The sequence below is a fragment of the Mustelus asterias genome, chromosome 33, assembly GCF_964213995.1.
Source record: "Mustelus asterias chromosome 33, sMusAst1.hap1.1, whole genome shotgun sequence".
Taxonomy (NCBI): Eukaryota; Metazoa; Chordata; class Chondrichthyes; order Carcharhiniformes; family Triakidae; genus Mustelus; species Mustelus asterias.
The window spans coordinates 1296308-1315668 of NC_135833.1; the positions used below are offsets into that span (position 1 = coordinate 1296308).

At 51.9% G+C, this 19361-nt stretch overlaps 1 protein-coding gene across 3 annotated transcripts in view; it reads left to right on the forward strand.

Moving 5' to 3' along the window:
• Positions 1 to 2557: 2557 nt before the first annotated feature.
• The window catches only part of LOC144481800 (integral membrane protein GPR137-like), a 68387-nt gene continuing 51583 nt past the window's right edge, over positions 2558 to 19361 (forward strand). For 2 of the 3 annotated variants that reach the window (XM_078200941.1, XM_078200939.1), the window contains exons 1-2: positions 2558 to 2602; positions 18152 to 18810. The gene's annotated coding sequence lies outside the window, so the exon portion shown is untranslated. Of the gene's footprint in view, positions 2603 to 15475; positions 15557 to 18148; positions 18811 to 19361 lie in introns of those variants that run through there. The other variant, XM_078200940.1, reaches the window with a different exon arrangement.

The following is a 19361-nucleotide window of genomic DNA, read 5'->3' on the forward strand; positions in this document are numbered from 1 at the left end:
CTACGGCATCTCCTCCGGAGCCTTCAACATGTCATTAATGAAGACAAACATCTCGCCAAGGCCATCCCCACACCCCCACTTCTTGCCTTCAAACAACCGCACAACCTCAAACAGACCACTGTCCGCAGCAAACTACCCAGCCTTCAGGAGAACAGTGACCACGACACCACACAACCCTGCCACAGCAACCTCTGCAAGACGTGCCGGATCATCGACACGGATGCCATCATCTCACGTGAGAACACCATCCACCAGGTACACGGTACATACTCTTGCAACTCGGCCAACGTTGTCTACCTGATACGCTGCAGGAAAGGATGTCCCAAGGCATGGTACATTGGGGAAACCATGCAGACGCTGCGACAACGGATGAATGAACACCGCTCGACAATCACCAGGCAAGAGTGTTCTCTTCCTGTTGGGGAACACTTCAGCGGCCACGGGCATTCGGCCTCTGATATTCGGGTAAGCGTTCTCCAAGGCGGCCTTCACGACAGCGCAGAGTCGCTGAGCAGAGACTGATAGCCAAGTTCCGCACACATGAGGACGGCCTCAACCGGGATCTTGGGTTCATGTCACACTATCTGTAACCCCCACGACTTGCCTGGGCTTGCAAAATCTCACTCACTGTCCTGTCTGGAGACAATACACATCTCTTTAACCTGTGCTTAACGCTCTCTCCACTCACATTGTCTGTACCTTTAAGACTTGATTAGCTGTAAAGACTCACATTCCAACCATTATCTTGCAATTGTGTCTGTGTCTATATACTACAAGGTAAATGGTAGGACTCTGAAGAGTGCAGTAGAACAGAGGGATCTGGGAATACAGATACATAATTCCCTAAAAGTGGCGTCACAGGTAGATAGGGTCGTAAAGAGTGCTTTTGGTACATTGGCCTTTATAAATCAAAGTATTGAGTATAAGAGTTGGAATGTTATGGTGAGGTTATATAAGGCATTGGTGAGGCCGAATTTAGAGTATTGTGTGCAGTTTTGGTCACCTAATTACAGGAAGGATGTAAATAAGGTTGAAAGAGTGCAGAGAAGGTTCACAAGGATGTTGCCGGGACTTGAGAAGCTGAGTTACAGAGAGAGATTGAATAGGTTGGGACTTTATTCCCTGGAGCATAGAAGATTGAGGGGAGATTTGATAGAGGTGTATAAGATTTTGATGGGTATAGATAGAGTGAATGCAAGCAGGCTTTTTCCGCTGAGGCTAGGGGAGAAAAAAACCAGAGGGCATGGGTTAAGGGTGAAAGGAGAAAAGTTTAAAGGGAATATTAGGGGGGGCTTCTTCACGCAGAGAGTGGTGGGAGTGTGGAATGAGCTGCCGGATAAAGTGGTAAATGCGGGGTCACTTTTAACATTTAAGAAAAACTTGGACGGGTTCATGGATGAGAGAGGTGTGGAGGGATATGGTCCAAGTGCAGGTCAGTGGGACTGGGCAAAAAATGGTTCGGCACAGACAAGAAGGGCCAAAAGGCCTGTTTCTGAGCTGTAATTTTCTATGGTTCTATATGCCGTGTTTGTGAAACCCGACGCTCCACTCACCTAATGAAGGAGCGGCGCTCCGAAAGCTCGTGATTCCAAATAGACCTGTTGGACTTTAACCTGGTGGTTGAGAGACTTCTGCAGTCCAAAGATGTGCGGGTTAGGTTGATTGGCCAGGTTAAAAAAATTGCCCCTTAGAGTCCTGGGATGCGTAGGTTAGAGGGATTAGTGGGTAAAATATGTAGGGATATGGGGGTAGGGCCTGGGTGGGATTGTGGTCGGTGCAGACTCGATGGGCCGAATGGCCTCTTTCTGTGCTGTAGGGTTTCTATGATTTCTTCTATGAGTATCCAAAGATGTGTAGATTAGGTTGGTCGGCCATGCTAAATTGCCCCTTAGTGACAGGGGGAGTAGCTAAGGTAAATGCATGGGGTTATGGGGGTAGGGCCTGTGTGGGATTGTGGTCGGTGCAGACTCGATGGGCCCCTTCTGCACTGTAGGGTAGGGTTTCTATGAACTACAATATCCAGAATCCTCTGCGGGAACTACATTTACCAGAATCCTTTGCGAGAACAGCACTGACCAGAATCCTTTGCGAGAACTGCACTGACCAGAATCCTTTGCGGGAGCTACAATGACCAGACTCCTTTGCGACATGAGCGGCAAGCATGCGCACTATTATTTTTCTTCAAGCTATTCGAACACGATCCCCACGGCTGGTTTCACTCGCTGCCGGTTTTGCTGTTCTGAGACAAATGATTCTGGAGATTTAAAAGCAAATAAAAACGGATTTTTTCCAAACGAGCAGTGGGTTTGATGCCACCCGCCGTTGCAGCGCATGCGCGCCCCCCCAGCCCCAACCTGATGATTGAAGTGCATGCTCTGGTGCCGGCAGCCGTCACGGTGGCGCGCAGGCGCGATCTCCTTTTTATGTTGTGCGCAGGCGCGATCTCCTTTCAGGATATGCCCATGCGCCGTTTCTTTTCAGGCTGTGCGCAGGCGCGATCTCCTTTCAGTTGTGCGCAGGCGCGCTTTCCTCAACCTGTTGCGCAGGCGCGGGTACAGCCTCAGTCCCTGCCGGTGTCGGTGAAGCGGCGGCTGCGGAGCGGGTGAGTGAAGACCCGGGACCGAGACCCCGACCCCCAACCCCCCCCCCCCCCCCCCGGGGCACTGACCCCCCCCCCCCCCCGGGGCACTGACCGCCCCCCCCCCCCCCGGCACTGACCGCCCCCCCCCCCCCCCCGGGGCACTGACCCCCCCCCCCCCCCGGCACTGACCGCCCCCCCGGGGCACTGACCCCCCCCCCGGGGCACTGACCCCCCCCCCCCCCGGCACTGACCGCCCCCCCGGGGCACTGACCCCCCCCCCCGGCATTGACCGCCCCCCCGGGGCACTGACCCCCCCCCCCCCCCCCCCCCGGGGCACTGACCCCCCCCCCCCCCCCCCGGCACTGACCGCCCCCCCGGGGCACTGACCCCCCCCCCCCCCCCCGGGGCACTGACCCCCCCCCCCCCCCGGGGCACTGACCCCCCCCCCCGGGGCACTGACCCCCCCCCCCCCCCCGGGGCACTGACCCCCCCCCGGCGCACTGACCCCCCCCCCCCCCCGGCACTGACCCCCCCCCCCCCCGGGGCACTGACCCACCCCCCCCCCCCCCCCGGGGCACTGCCCCCCCCCCCCCCCACGGCACTGCCCCCCCCCCCCCCCACGGCACTGCCCCCCCCCCCCCGGCACTGCCCCCCCACCCCCCGGCACAGCCCCCCCACCCCCCGGCACTGCCCCCGCCCCCCCCCGGCACTGCCCCCGCCCCCCCCCGGCACTGCCCCCCCCCCCCCTGGCACTGACACCCCCCCCCCCCCCCCCGGCACTGACGACCCCCCCCGGGCACTGACCCCCCCCCCCCCCCCCCCGGGGCACTGACCCCCCCCCCCCCCCCCCTGGACACTGACCCCCCCCCCCCCGGCACTGACCCCCCCCGGGCACTGACCCCCCCCGCCCCCGGGGCAGTGACCCCCCCCCCCAATCCCCAGTACTGACCCCCTCCCATCCCCGGCACTGACCCCAACCCCCCCCCAGTCCCTGGCACTGACCCCCTGGCCCGGCAGCAGACCACGGGCACTGACCCCCCCACCCCTGGCCTGGCAGCCGACCATGGGCACTGACCCCCCCCAGGAGCAGTTGCTCTCTGTGCCCCAGGGGGGGAGGCGGCGGGGGTCAGAGAGCAGTGAGATGGGTGAAGAGGCAGGGGTTGGGGTCAGGATCAGAGGTTGGGGTGAGGGGTCCAGATTTACTTAGAACATTACAGCGCAGTACAGGCCCTTCGGCCCTCGATGTTGCGCTGACCAGTGGAACCAATCTAAAGCCCCTCTAATCTACACTATTCCAATATCATCCATATGTTTATCCAATAACCATTTGAATGCTCTTAATGTTGACGAGTCCACCACTGCTGCAGGCAGGGCATTCCACGCCCTTACTACTCTCTGAGTAAAGAACGTACCTCTAACATCTGTCCTATATCTCTCACCCCTCAATTTAAAGCTATGTCCCCTCATGCTCGCCATCACCATCCGAGGAAAAAGGCTCTCACTATCCACCTCCTCTGACCATCTTGTGTGCCTCTATTAAGTCACCTCTTAACCTTCTTCTCTCTAACGAAAACAACCTCAAGCCCCTCAGCCTTTCCTCATACGATTTTCCCACCATACCAGGCAACATCCTGGTAAATCTCCTCTGCACCCTTTCCAACACTTCCACATCTTTCCTATAATACGGCGACCAGAACTGTACGCAATACTCCAAATGCGGCCGCACCAGAGTTTTGTACAGTTGCAGCATGACCTCCTGGCTCCGAAACTCAATCCCTCTACCAATAAAAGCTAACACACCGGACGCCTTCTTAACAACCCTATCAACCTGGGTGCCAACTTTCAGGGATCTATGCACATGGACACCCAGATCCCTCTGTTCATCTACACTACCAAGTATCTTGCCATTAGCCCAGTACTCTGTATTCCTGTTACTCCTTCCAAAGTGAATCACCTCACACTTTTCCGCATTAAACTCCATTTGCCACCTCTCAGCCCAGCTCTGCAGCTTATCTATGTCCCTCTGTAACCTGCCACTTCCCTCCGCACTGTCTACAACTCCACCGACTTTAGTGTCATCCGCAAATTTACTAATCCATCCTTCCACGCCCTCATCCAGGTCATTAATAAAAATGACAAACAGCAGTGGCCCCAAAACAGATCCTTGCGGTACACCGGGGTATAGGTTACAAAAACAGAGAGGTCATGATGGAGTTGTATAGAACTTTGGTGAGGCCACAGCTGGAGCACTGTGTGCAGTTCTGGTCACCACATTATAGGAAGGACGTGATCGCACTGGAGGGAGTGCGGAGGAGATTCGCCGGAACGCTGCCTGGGATGGAACATTTAAGTTATGAAGAGAGGTTGGATAGGCTTGGGTTGTTTTCTCTGGAGCAGAGAAGACTGAGGGGGCGACCTGATTGAGGTGTTCAAGATTATGAGGAGCATGGATAGGGAGCAGCTGTTCCCCTTAGTTGAAGGGTCAGTTACGAGGGGAGTCGAGGTGAGGGCCAGGAGGTTGAGGGGGGGATTTGAGGAAAAAACTTTTTTCCCCCAGAGGGTCTGGAATGCGCTGCCTGGGAGGGTGGTGGAGGCGGGATGCCTCACATCCTTTAAAAAGTACCCGGATGAGCACTTGGCACGTCATAACATCCAGGGCTATGGGCCAAGTGCTGGTAAATGGGGTCAGGTAGATGGGTTAGGTGGATCTCGTGCGTCGGTGCAGACTCGATGGGCCGAAGGGCCTCTCCTGCACTGTGTGATTCTGTAATACTTTGTGCGGGGCCCTCGTGATTCTGAACACCTCTATCAAATCTCTCAAACGTCACCTCTGCGAGGTGATTCTCCAACGTTTCTGTGTTACTGACATCCCTGGAAGCATTCTTGTAAATCTGTTCTCTAATCCTCTCACGCGCACTCGCTCTAAAGGCCTTCACGTTCCCAAGGTGTGGCGGCCAGAATTGAATGTACTCAGTTTCAGGTCAAGCCAGAGGTTTTTCGAGTCTAAACCCAACTTATTTTTGTACTCTGTGCCTCTATTAATAAAGTTTGGGATTTTGTATTCCGTTTTAAATACTTCCTCGACCTCCCTTGGTATCTTCAGTGAATGGGGCCCATTGATCACCAATGCTCCTCTGATCCCGTAGCCCTCGTTAGAATTATACCTTTTATTTTATGATTGCCTCTCCTTGTGGGACGCACAGTGGTTAGATTTGAATTTGATTTCATTTATTATTGTCACATGTATTAACATACAGTGAAAAGTATTGTTTCTTGCGCGCTATACAGACAAAGCATACCGTTCATAGAGAAGGAAAGGAGAGGGTGCAGAATGTAGTGTTAGAGTCATAGCTCGGGTGTAGAGAAAGATCAACTTAATGCGAGGTAGGTCCATTCAAAAGTCTGACAGCAGCCGGAAGAAGCTGTTCTTGAGTCGGTTGGTACGTGACTTCAGACTTTTGTATCTTTTTCCCGACGGAAGAAGGTGGAAGAGAGAATGTCCGGGGTGCGTGGGGTCCTTGATTATGCTGGCTGCTTTTCCCGAGGCAGCGGGAAGTGTAGACAGAGTCAATGGATGGGAGGCTGATTTGCGTGATGAATTGGGCTACATTCACAACTGTTTGTAGTTCCTTGCGGTCTTGGGCAGAGCAGGAGCCCATACCAAGCTGTGATAGAACCAGAAAGAATGCTTTCTATGGTGCATCCGTAAAAGTTGGTGAGAGTCGTAGCTGACATGCCAAATTTCCTTAGTCTTCTGAGAAAATGCGAGGTAGGTCGATTCAAAAGTCTGACAGCAGCAGGGAAGAAGCTGTTTTTGAGTCGCTTGGTACGTGACCTCAGACTTTTGTATCTTTTTCCCGACGGAAGAAGGTGGAAGAGAGAATGTCCGGGTGCGTGAGGTCCTTGATTATGCTGGCTGCTTTTCCCCGAGGCAGCGGGAAGTGTAGACAGAGTCAATGGATGGGAGGCTGGTTGGTGGGAAGAATTAGCACTTAGCACTGCAAATTAGAGTTAGCACTACTGCCTCACAGCGCCAGGGACCCGGGTTCGATTCCCGGCTCGGGTCACTGTCTGTGTGGAGTTTGCACGTTCTCCCCGTGTCTGCGTGGGTTTCCTCCAGGTGCTCCGGTTTCCTCCCACAGTCCAAAGACGTGCTGGTTCGGTGGATTGGCCGTGCTAAATGTTGCGTTATTGTCAGAATGGACTAAATATGTGGGGTTACAGGGATAGGGTCTGGGTGGGATTGTGTTCGGTGCAGACTCGATGGGCTGAATGGCCTCCTTCTGCACTGTCGGGATTCTTTGATTCTATAATTCTGCCCACCAAATCTCCCACTTCATGCTTCTCTGCATCAAATTTCATCTGCTCCGTGTCTCCCCTTTTCCATTAGGCTGCCTATATTCTCATGAAGTTCTCTCCTCCTCCCAGTTCCCAATGTCTCTGTCTCTCTATATCTCCCCCTCTTTCACTTTCTCTATCGCTGTCTGTGTCTGCCTCCATCTCTCCCTCCCTCTGTCCTTCTTCTGGGCAGTAAATACACAGTGGGTTAGCACTGCTGCCTCACAGCGCCAGGGACCCGGGTTCGATTCCCGGCTTGGGTCACTGTCTGTGCAGAGTCTGCACGTTCTCCCCGTGTCTGCGTGGGTTTCCTCCGGGTGCTCCGGTTTCCTCCCACAGTCCAAAGAAAGACGTGCTGGTTAGGTGCTAAATTCTCCCTCAGTGTAACCCGAACAGGTGCCGGAGTGTGAACCTACTTGTGACTAATAAATAAACTTTAACTTTACTTTTTTCATTTTGTTTACATGTCCTTGTTTCCCTGGCTTTATCTGTGTATCTCTACGTGTCCCTCTCGTCCTGCTTGTGTTTGTCTCTCTCTCTCTCTGACTACACCTTGTCTATCTGTGTTGTCTCTCTCTCTCTCTCTGCACCTTGTCTATCTGTGTTTCTCTCTCTCTGCGCCTTGTCTATCTGTGTTGTCTCTCTCTCTCTGCGCCTTGTCTATCTGTGTTGTCTCTCTCTCTCTCTACACCTTGTCTATCTGTGTTGTCTCTCTCTCTCTGCACCTTGTCTATCTGTGTTGTCTCTCTCTCTGCACCTTGTCTATCTGTGTTGTCCCTCTCTCTCTGTACCTTGTCTATCTGTGTTGTCTCTCTCTCTCTCTCTGCGCCTTGTCTATCTGTGTTGTCTCTCTCTCTCTCTCTCTGCGCCTTGTCTATCTGTGTTGTCTCTCTCTCTCTGCACCTTGTCTATCTGCGTTGTCTCTCTCTCTCTGCACCTTGTCTATCTGTGTTGTCTCTCTCTCTCTGCGCCTTGTCTATCTGTGTTGTCTCTCTCTCTCTCTGCACCTTGTCTATCTGTGTTGTCTCTCTCTCTCTCTGCGCCATGTCTATCTGTGTTGTCTCTCTCTCCCTCTGCACCTTGTCTATCTGTGTTGTCTCTCTCTCTCTCTGCGCCTTGTCTATCTGTGTTGTCTCTCTCTCTCTCTGCACCTTGTCTATCTGTGTTGTCTCTCTCTCTCTGCGCCTTGTCTATCTGTGTTGTCTCTCTCTCTGCACCTTGTCAATCTGTGTTGTATCTCTCTCTGCACCTTGTCTATCTGTGTTGTCTCTCTCTCTCTCTGCGCCTTGTCTATCTGTGTTGTCTCTCTCTCTGCACCTTGTCTATCTGTGTTGTCTCTCTGCACCTTGTCTATCTGTGTTGTCTCTCTCTCTCTGCACCTTGTCTATCTGTGTTGTCTCTCTCTCTCTGCACCTTGTCTATCTGTGTTGTCTCTCTCTCTCTCTGCACCTTGTCTATCTGTGTTGTCTCTCTCTCTCTCTGCGCCTTGTCTATCTGTGTTGTCTCTCTCTCTCTCTGCGCCTTGTCTATCTGTGTTGTCTCTCTCTCTGCACCTTGTCTATCTGTGTTGTCTCTCTCTCTCTCTGCGCCTTGTCTATCTGTGTTGTCTCTCTCTCTCTGCACCTTGTCTATCTGTGTTGTCTCTCTCTCTCTCTGCGCCTTGTCTATCTGTGTTGTCTCTCTCTCTCTGCACCTTGTCTATCTGTGTTGTCTCTCTCTCTCTCTGCACCTTGTCTATCTGTGTTGTATCTCTCTCTCTCTGCACCTTGTCTATCTGTGTTGTCTCTCTCTCTCTCTGCACCTTGTCTATCTGTGTTGTCTCTCTCTCTCAGCGCCATGTTTATCTGTGTCGCCTGGCTCTGTCTGCCTTTCCTGCTGCGCCCAGGAATGCAGGCCCTGGCACAGTTCCCCTAACTGTTGCGTTTTTGTTTATCCTCCTCACTCGACTCTCCTTCTGAAGGTGCTGACTCTTTGAAGTATGATTTAATGGATCATAGAATCCTACAGTGCAGAAGGAGGCCATTCAGTCCATCGAGTCTGCACCAACCACAATCCCACCCAGGCCCCATACCCATAACCCCATGTATTTACCCTAGCTAGTCCCCCTGACACTAAGGGGCAATTTAGCACGGCCAATCCACCTAACCTACACATCTTTGTGCTGTGGGAGGAAACTGGAGCACCCGGAGGAAACCCACGCAGACACGGGGAGAATGTGCAGCCTCTCCACCGACGGTGACCCAAGCCGGGAATCGAACCCGGGTCCCTGGCACTGGGAGGCAGCTGTGCTAACCCACTGTGCCACCATGCCACCCATTATTTTTAAGGACATGTATTGCCCTCCATCTCAGAGACCATCGAAGGGTCAACCACATTGCTGTGGCTCTGGAGTCACCTGTAGGCCAGACCGGGTAAGGACAGCAGATTTCCTTCCCGAAAGGACATTAGTGAACCAGATGGGTTTTTCCGACAATCGACAATGGTTTCATGGTCATCAGTAGATTCTTAATTGCAGATTTTGATTGAATTCAAATTTCACCATCTGCCGTGCCAGGATTCGAACCTGAGTTGCACAGATCTTGTACTGGGTCCCTGGATTAATTAGCTAAGCCACAATATCACTGCGCCACTCAAAGAACAAGGAAAATTACAGCACAGGAACAGGCCCTTCAGCCCTCCAAGCCTGCACCGACCATGCTGCCCCGACTGAACTAAAAACCCCTACCCTTCCGGGGACCATATCCCTCCATTCCCATCCTATTCATATATTTGTCAAGACGCCCCTTAAAAGTCACTATCGTATCCGCTTCCACTACCTCCCCCGGCAGCGAGTTCCAGGCACCCACCACCCTCTGTGTAAAAAAAACTTGCCTCGTACATCTCCTTTAAACCTTGCCCCTCGCACCTTAAACCTGTGCCCCCCCTAGTAATTGACTCTTCCACCCTGGGGAAAAAGCTCTGACTATCCACTCTGTCCAAGCCCCTCATAATCTTGTAGACTTCTATCAGGTCTCCCCTCGACCTCCGTCGTTCCAGTGGGAACAAACCGAGTTTCTCCAACCTCTCCCCATAGCTAATGCCCTCCATACCAGGCAACATCCTGGTAAATCTTTTCTGTACCCTCTCCAAAGCCCCCACATCCTTCTGGTAGTGTGGCGACCAGAATGGAACACTATATTCCAAGTGCGGCCTAACTAAGGTTCTGTAAAGTTGCAACATGACTTGCCAATTTTTAAACTCAATGCCCCGGCCGATGAAGGCAAGCATGCCGTATGCCTTCTTGACTACCTTCTCCACCTGCGTTGCCATTTTGTGACCTGTGTACCTGTACGCCCAGATCCCTCTACCGATCAATACTCTTAAGGGTTCTGCCATTTACTGTATATTTCCTTCCCCTAAGTTTACATTCCACCAGCTGCTGTGGTGGGATTTGAACCAATGTCCCTGGGGCATGAGCCTGGGCCTCTAGATTGCTACACCAGTGACATTACCGCTGTGCCACCGTCTCCCGAACTACGATGTTTGCTGGTTAGTCAGTACGGGCAGATTAGTCAGCATGTGGTGGCCACTGCAGCTCGAATGTGAAGCCAACAACCACAAGTGCAGGAGAGATGTCAGCTAATGATCAGAGCCCGACTGATTTTCACAATTAGTTTTCTTTTCCCTTTCCGAGCAAAGGAGTACCTTAGCCAGTGGTACCTTTCTGCTGCCCAAACTCAGATGTTCCTGGTCTCTAGGACTTAGTGCCTTTGAACCCGACTGTTTGCAGCCTCTGTGTCATATTTGACAGTGTGGCGAGTGAGTAACAACTTATCTTTGGCAATGCTAAAACCACCCACTCCCATCTCCTGTGACATAGAATCCCTCAGGTGCAGAAAGAGGCCTTTCGGCCCACCGAGTCTGCACCAACTCCCTGCAAGAGTATCTTACCCAGGACCAACCCCCTATCCCTGTAACCCCACGCATTTAGCATGGCCAATCCACCGAACCTGCACATCTTTGGACACTCGGACAATTTAGCACGGCCAATCCACCTAACCCGCACATCTTTGGACACTAAGGGCCAATTTAGCATGGCCAATCCATCTAACCTGCACATCTTTGGACACTAAGGGTCAATTTAGCATGGCCAATCTACCTCACCCACACATCTTTAGCCATTAAGGGACAATTTAGCATGGCCAATCCATCTAACCTGCACATCTTTGGACACTAATGGGCAATTTAGCATGGCCAATCCACCTCACCTGCACATCTTTGGACACTAATGGGCAATTTAGCATGGCCAATCCACCTAAACCGCACACTTTTGGACACCAAGGAACAATTTAGCATGGCCAATCCACCTAACCTACACATCTTTGAACACTAAGGGACAATTTAGCGTGGCCAATCCACCTAACCTACACATCTTTGAACACTAAGGGACAATTTAGCATGGCCAATCCACCTAACCTACACATCTTTGAACACTAAGGGACAATTTAGCATGGCCAATCCACCTAACCTACACATCTTTGAACACTAAGGGGCAATTTAGCATGGCCAATCCACCTAACCTACACATCTTTGGACACTAAGGGACAATTTAGCATGGCCAATCCACCTAACCTACACATCTTTGGACACTAAGGGACAATTTAGCATGGCCAATCCACCTAACCTACACATCTTTGAACACTAAGGGGCAATTTAGCATGGCCAATCCACCTAACCTACACATCTTTGGACACTAAGGGGCAATTTAGCATGGCCAATGCACCTAACCTACACATCTTTGAACACTAAGGGGCAATTTAGCATGGCCAATCCACCTAACCTACACATCTTTGAACACTAAGGGACAATTTAGCATGGCCAATCCACCTAACCTGCACATCTTTGGACACTAAGGGGCAATTTAGCACGGCCAATCCACCAAACCCGCACATCTTTGGGAATGTGGCAGGAAACCGGAGCACCCGGAGGAAACCCATGCAGACACGGATTGGGAGAACGTGCAGACTCCGCACAGACAGTGACCCGAGCCGGGAATCGAACCCGGGTCCCTGTCGCTGTGAGGCAGCAGTGCTAACCCACTGTGCCACCGTGCCGCCCCGGGTCCCTGGCGCTGTGAGGCATCAGTGCTAACCCACTGTGCTGCCCCGGGTCCCTGGCGCTGTGAGGCAGCAGTGCTAACCGCCACTCCTGCCCAGGTTTACCAATGACCTTTTTTTTAATCCTAAGGAAGGAAATCTGCTGTCCACCCTCAACATGTTGTACGTGATGGTTGTACATTTAGTTATCTAACGGTGGCGGGGCGGGGAGGGGGGGCGATGCATTCTCAGTAAGCTACTTGGCACTGCCAGTGTGAGAGATGCAGCCTTTTGGAGCAGGGATTCCGGTTTTAGAGCAATGAAAATTAAATGAGTGGCACAGATTTGTGCTACGTTTGCTTTTAGTCATTTCCAGCCGTAGTTCTTTTTGCCTCTGGCATTCCTTTTCTGGAGCGGCTTTGTATTTTTGGTTGCTTTTAGTGAGCAGGAGGGTGGTGCGGAGGTTACAGTACATCCATTCTTGTATCGCAAACAGTAAGGGCTCTTGTTACAGAGCGGGATACTCTTTTGTTCAGGGAGCTGTGGCGCTGCCGTTGGCTGCAATGTTCAGCCTGTCCCTCCCGCTGAAATATCTTGCCATTATGCAAAGCCTCGCAGGCCAGCGGATCCCCCCCTTTTACCCGGTGCTGCCTCCCAGGAATCTAATCTTCTTCGCGTTCCTTCGGCCCGCACCGAGAGCCCGTCACAGATTGGGGAATGACTTTGCTGTTTTATGTCGAAACAGCCACTCTCGGTGTTCAGTTGGACAGAGGGGCTGAAGAATGAGTGCTGCAGTGGAGCCTGATCCAAACAAGAGTTGGCAGGTCACACTGCAGCTGCACAGAACTTTAGTTAGGCCGCACTTGGAATATAGTGTTCAATTCTGGTCACCACACTACCCGAAGGATGTGGAGGCTTTGGAGAGGGTACAGAAGAGGTTGACCAGGATGTTGCCTGGTATGGAGGGCGTTAGCTATGAGGAGAGGTTGGATAAACTTGATTTGTTCTCACTGGTACGATGGAGTTGAGGGGGCGGCCTGATAAGAGTTTTACAGGGTTAACATAAAATCCCTACAGGGCAGGAGGAGGCTATTCGGCCCATCGAGTCTGCACTGACAATTACCCCAGGCCCTTCGGCCCACCAAGCCTGCCCCGATCATGCTGCCTGCCTAAACTAAAACTGTATGCACTGAGAGTCCGTATCCTCCCATTCCGCAGGCCAGCGGATCTCCCCCTTTACCCGGTAATCCCACATATTTACCCCACTAATCCCTCTAACCTACGCATCCCAGGACACGAAGGGGCAATTTAACATGGCCAATCCACCTAACCCGCACATCTTTGGACACCTAAGGGGTAATTTAGCATGGCCAATCCACCTAACCTGCACATCTTTGGACACCTAAGGGGTAATTTAGCACGTTCAATCCCCCTAACCTGCACATTTTTGGACTCTGGGAGGAAACCGGAGCACCCGGAGGAAACCCACGCAGACACGGGGAGAACATGCAGACTCCGCACAGACAGTGACCCAAGCCAGGAATGGAACCCGGGTCCCTGGCGCTGTGAGGCAGCAGTGCTAACCCACTGTGCCACCTTGAGTGGCATGGACAGAGTGGATAGTCAGAAGCTTTTTCCCAGGGTGGAAAAGTCAAGTACTAGGGGGCACAGGTTTAAGGTGCGTGGGGAAAAGTTTAGAGGAGATGTGCGAGGCAAGTTTTTTTACACAGAGGGTGGTGAATGTCTGGAACGCGCTGCCCGGGGAGGTGGTGGGAGCGGGTACGATAGCGGCATTTAAGGGGCAACTAGATGAATACATGAATAGGATGGGAATGGGAGGATACGGACTCTAAGTGTATACGGTTTTAGTTTAGGCAGGCAGCATGATCGGCACAGGCTTGGTGGGCCAAAGGGCCTGTTCCTGTGCTGTACTGTTCTTTGTATCCACAAGCACTCACTCCCTCACAGAACAGTGGTCATATCGCCTGGCTGGATGTAACACTTGTCTTCTCACCCCCAATACCAAACATACCCTCTCCAAGACCGCAAGAAACTCCAAAGAGGTTGTGAATGAAGCCCAGTCCATCGCGCAAACCAGCCTCCCATCCATTCACTCTGCCTACATTTCCCGCTGCCTCGGGGAAAAGCAGCCAGCATAATTAAGAACCCCACGCACCCCGGACATTCTCATTTCCACTTTGTTCCGTTGGGCAAAAGATACAAAAGTCTGAAGTCACGTACCAACCGACTCGAGAACAGCTTCTTCCCTGCTGCTGTCAGACTTTTGAATGGGCCTAGCTTATACATAAAGAGGGCACAGTGGGTTAGCGCTGCTGCCTCACAGCGCCAGGGACCCGGGTTCGGTTCCCGGCTTGGGTCACTGTCTGTGTGGAGTAGGCACGTTCTCCCCGTGTCTGCGTGGGTTTCCTCCGGGTGCTCCGGTTTCCTCCCACAGTCTGAAAGATGTGCGGCTTAGGTTGATTGGCCGTGCTAAATTGCCCCTGAGTGTCAGGAGATTGTACCGCACTGTACCGCAAGCCCACGGATAACCTCACGATGCTCCACTTCTCCAGCTTCCACCCTAAACACGTTAAAGAAGCCATCCCCTACGGACAAACCCTCTGAATACACAGGATCTGCTCGGATGAGGAGGATCGCAACAGACACCTCCAGACGCTGAAAGATGCCCTCATAAGAACAGGATATGGCGCTAGACTCATTGATCAACAGTTCCAACGCGCCACAGCGAAAAACCGCACCAACCTCCTCAGAAGACAAACACGGGACACAGTGGACAGAGTACCCTTCGTTGTCCAGTACTTCCCCGGAGCGGAGAAGCTACGGCATCTCCTCCGGAGCCTTCAACATGTCATTGATGAAGATGAACATCTCGCCAAGGCCATCCCCGCACCCCCACTTCTTGCCTTCAAACAACCGCACAACCTCAAACAGACCATTGTCCGCAGCAAACTACCCAGCCTTCAGGAGAACAGTGACCAAGACACCACACAACCCTGCCACAGCAACCTCTGCAAGACGTGCCGGATCATCGACACAGATGCCATCATCTCACGTGAGAACACCATCCACCAGGTACACGGTACATACTCTTGCAACTCGGCCAACGTTGTCTACCTGATACGCTGCAAGAAAGGATGTCCCGAGGCATGGTACATTGGGGAAACTATGCAGACGCTGCGACAACGGATGAATGAACACCGCTCGACAATCACCAGGCAAGACTGTTCTCTTCCTGTTGGGGAGCACTTCAGCGGTCACGGGCATTCGGCCTCTGATATTCGGGTAAGCGTTCTCCAAGGCGGCCTTCGCGACACACGACAGCGCAGAGTCGCTGAGCAGAAACTGATAGCCAAGTTCCACACACACAAGGACGGCCTCAACCGGGATATTGGGTTTATGTCACACTATTTGTAACTCCCACAGTTGCGTGGACCTGCAGAGTTTCACTGGCTGTCTTGTCTGGAGACAATACACATCTTTTTAGCCTGTCTTGATGCTCTCTCCACTCCCATTGTTTTGTTTCTTAAAGACTGGATTAGTTGTAAGTATTCGCATTCCAACCATTATTCATGTAAATTGAGTCTGTGTCTTTATAAGTTCTGCTTGTGAACAGAATTCCCACTCACCTGAAGAAGGGGCTTAGAGCCTCGAAAGCTTGTGTGGCTTTTGCTACCAAATAAACCTGTTGGACTTTAACCTGGTGTTGTTAAACTTCTTACTGTGTCAGGAGATTGGCAGGGTAAATGTGTGGGGTTACGGGAATAGGGCCTGGGTGATTTTGTGGTCGGTGCAGACTCGATGGACCGAATGGCCTCCTTCTGCACTGTAGGGATTCTGAGTCTATATGAAGTGTATCTTTCTCTACACCCGAGCTATGACTGTAACACTACATTCTGCACACTCTCCTTTCCTTCTCTATGAACGGCATGCTTTGTCTGTGAAGCGCGCAAGAAACAATACTCTTCACTGTATGTTCATACATGTGACAGTAAATCAAATCAAATTCTCTGCTGGGGAGACAGAAAGGGATGGTGCCATCCTGACTTTGCCAAGGATTCAATTCCTGGTGGAATTCATAGGAAAAGGATGAGGCCATTCAGCCCCAAGGGGTGCAGATTGTCTGGTTGCCCTCCCTGGGAATGTCCATTCCCCTCGGTCCAGTTCCAGCATTGTTTTCCAAAAGCCACAGCACTTTGAACTGAGGAATAATCAGTGAGTGGAAATCAGGACAAGAAGATCTTGTCAGTTTAGATAACATTGTTAGTCCCTAAACGTATCAGCAGAACTTTATCTCAAGCCATACATAATGAGGTCATGTCTTTGGGATCACCCCTGCACACGCTTTTAAAATCTATTTGACTTCATTTTGCCCCATCAGGGAAGAAATGGAATATTTCTTAGTTCAGTCGAGCAGGAACCCCATCAAACACTCCCAGGACAGGTACAGCACGGGGTTAGATACAGAGTAAAGCTCCCTCTACACTGTCCACATCAAACACTCCCAGGACAGGTACAGCACGGGGTTAGATACAGAGTAAAGCTCCCTCTACACTGTCCCCCATCAAACACTCCCAGGACAGGCACAGCACGGGGTTAGATACAGAGTAAAGCTCCCTCTACACTGTCCCCCATCAAACACTCCCAGGACTGGTACAGCATGGGGTTAGATACAGAGTAAAGCTCCCTCTACACTGTCCCCCATCAAACACTCCCAGGACAGGCACAGCACGGGGTTAGATACAGAGTAAAGCTCCCTCTACACTGTCCCCCATCAAACACTCCCAGGACAGGTACAGCATGGGGTTAGATACAGAGTAAAGCTCCCTCTACACTGTCCCCATCAAACACTCCCAGGACAGATACAGCACGGGGTTAGATACAGAGTAAAGCTCCCTCTACACTGTCCCCCATCAAACACTCCCAGGACAGGTACAGCACGGGGTTAGATACAAAGTAAAGCGCCCTCTACACTGTCCCCATCAAACACTCCCAGGACAGGTACAGCATGGGGTTAGATACAGAGTAAAGCTCCCTCTACACTGTCCCCCGTCAAACACTCCCAGGACAGGTACAGCACGGGGTTAGATACAGAGTAAAGCTCCCTCTACACTGTCCACATCAAACACTCCCAGGACAGGTACAGCACAGGGTTAGATACAGAGTAAAGCTCCCTCTACACTGTCCCCCATCAAACACCCCCAGGACAGGGTTAGATACAGAGTAAAGCTCCCTCTACACTGTCCCCCATCAAACACTCCCAGGACAGGTACAGCACGGGGTTAGATACAGAGTAAAGCTCCCTCTACACTGTCCACATCAAACACTCCCAGGACAGGTACAGCACGGGGTTAGATACAGAGTAAAGCTCCCTCTACACTGTCCCCATCAAACACTCCCAGGACAGGTACAGCACGGGGTTAGATACAGAGTAAAGCTCCCTCTACACTGTCCCCCCATCAAGCACTCCCAGGACAGGTACAGCACTGGGTTTGATACAGAGTAAAGCTCCCTCTACGTTGTTCCCCATCAAATACTCCCAGGACAAGTACAGCACGGGGTTAGATACAGAGTAAAGCTCCCTCTACACTGTCCCCCCCCTCCCCATCAAACACTCCCAGGGCAGGTACAGCACGGGGTTAGATACAGAGTAAAGCTCCCTCTACACCGTCCCCCCATCAAACACTCCCAGGACAGGTACAGCACGGGGTTAGATACAGAGTAAAGCTCCCTCTACACTGTCCCCAGCAAACACTCCCAGGACAAGTACAGCATGGGGTTAGATACAGAGTAAAGCTCCCTCTACACTGCCCCCATCAAACACTCCCAGGACAGGTACAGCACGGGGTTAGATACAGAGTAAAGCTCCCTCTACACTGTCCCCCATCAAACACTCCCAGGACAGGGACAGCACGGGGTTAGTAATGCCGTAACGAGTAACAGAAATACTCTATCTTAGAATTGTGTTGCTGGTAGCCCAGCCTTGAGTTAATGTTCCGAGCCTGAATGATGTTTCCTCAGAAGATGTGTGTGGTTAATTGTGCTTTTCCCTGCAGTGTATTGGGCCCAATACATGAGAGCACAGTATTTGCCTTGTGGTGCTTGCGTTGAGATATAAACCTCTCTTTCTCCTCAGCAGGTCAAAGAGGACAGTTCTGTCTGACAGCTGAACTGCGAAAGACTGACCCAAAGCCGTGTTAACCTACCTGGCGCGCAGGTGGCCCTGAGAGACTCCTGGAAACCTTTCACTCCCCCCTGCCCCTCCCAGCGTGCATTCGAGAGGAAGAGGCGGATTGCGACCCTGGGTTAATGACTGTTACTCAGCAGCGGGGATGGGGGCAGCTCACGCACTGTTGAGACCGGAGCAGTCCACCCAGGGAGCAGCATCATCATTCTTATACCGGGGGGGCGGGCGGGGCAGAAACTGGAGACCGATTTAAACTGTCGAGGAGACGAACGGCCCGATTAATTATCGACTGGGTTCAGTTCCGCGTGACCGCTTTAACTGAGCGGCTTCTTCCAGGCGGAGTCTGGGGGAAAAGAAGCTCGGACCGGGAGGGGGGACACACCTTTACCTTTGCCTTCAGTTTTTTTTTCTTCGCTCTCTCTCATCCGCAAACCCGAGACTTTTTGTCACCGACGAGCCTCCGACCATAGGCTTGGGTTCCTCTCAATCAAGGAACATCCTGCACTGAATCCCCGGCTTTTAAAGACAAAGGAATAGCAGTCTATTTATGAGGACGTCGGGAGGGTTTCAGCGCATCGTCAGCCATTCCAGGCGACTCCTGTGTGGACAGTGTAAGTTATGGAGGTCGCGGTCGACCAAAATCAGCCCCAGTGTTCGCTTTGAGATTATTATGTAGAGAGAAAATTTTACCTTTTCCAGAGTTGGTTTCTCAAATGGTGTTATTTTGATTTGATTTATTATTGTCACATGTATTGGGATACAGTGAAAAGTATTGTTTCTTGCGCGCTATACAGACAAAGCATACCGTTCATAGAGAAGGAAAGGAGAGGGTGCAGAATGTATTGTTACAGTCACAGCTAGGGTTTTGATTTGATTTATTGTTGTCACGTGTATTAATATAGTGAAAAGTATTGTTTCTTGCGCGCTATACGGACAACGCATACCGTTCATAGAGGAGGAAAGGAGAGAGTGCAGAATGTAGTGTTACAGTCACAGCTAGGGTGTAGAGAAAGATCAACTTAATGCGAGGTAAGTCCATTCAAAAGTCTGATGGCAGAGAGAGATTGAATAGGTTGGGACTTTATCCCCTGGAGCGTAGAAGAATGAGGGGAGATTTGATAGAGGTGTATAAGATTTTGATGGGTATAGATAGAGTGAATGC